Below are 454 nucleotides of genomic sequence, written 5' to 3'. Positions count from 1 at the left end.
ATAAGTAGGTCCTCTGGATGGGTTCTTCTTTAGTGAAACGTTACATCTCTCCTCCAAGAGACTTCTTCAGTCTGAGGAGTTTCAGGTGAACTCAGTCTTATAAGCACTGCCTCCACATGGACAAACAGGTTAGTCACATGTAAAAGAGGGCCATCGCCTAACAATAGGCTTGATTAGCTCTATTTAGTCACATGTAAAACAGGGCCATTGCCTAACAATAGGCTTAATTAGCTCTTTTTAGTCACATGTAAAAGAGGGCCATTGCCTAACAATAGGCTTGATTAGCTCTATTTAGTCACATGTAAAACAGGGCCATTGCCTAACAATAGGCTTAATTAGCTCTATTTAGTCACATGTAAAACAGGGCCATTGCCTAACAATAGGCTTAATTAGCTCTATTTAGTCACATGTAAAACAGGGCCATTGCCTAACAATACGCTTGATTAGCTCTATT

The sequence above is a fragment of the Austrofundulus limnaeus genome, unplaced genomic scaffold, assembly GCF_001266775.1.
Source record: "Austrofundulus limnaeus strain Quisiro unplaced genomic scaffold, Austrofundulus_limnaeus-1.0 Scaffold1155, whole genome shotgun sequence".
NCBI classification, from domain to species: Eukaryota; Metazoa; Chordata; class Actinopteri; order Cyprinodontiformes; family Rivulidae; genus Austrofundulus; species Austrofundulus limnaeus.
Note: the sequence above shows the minus strand (reverse complement) of the source record.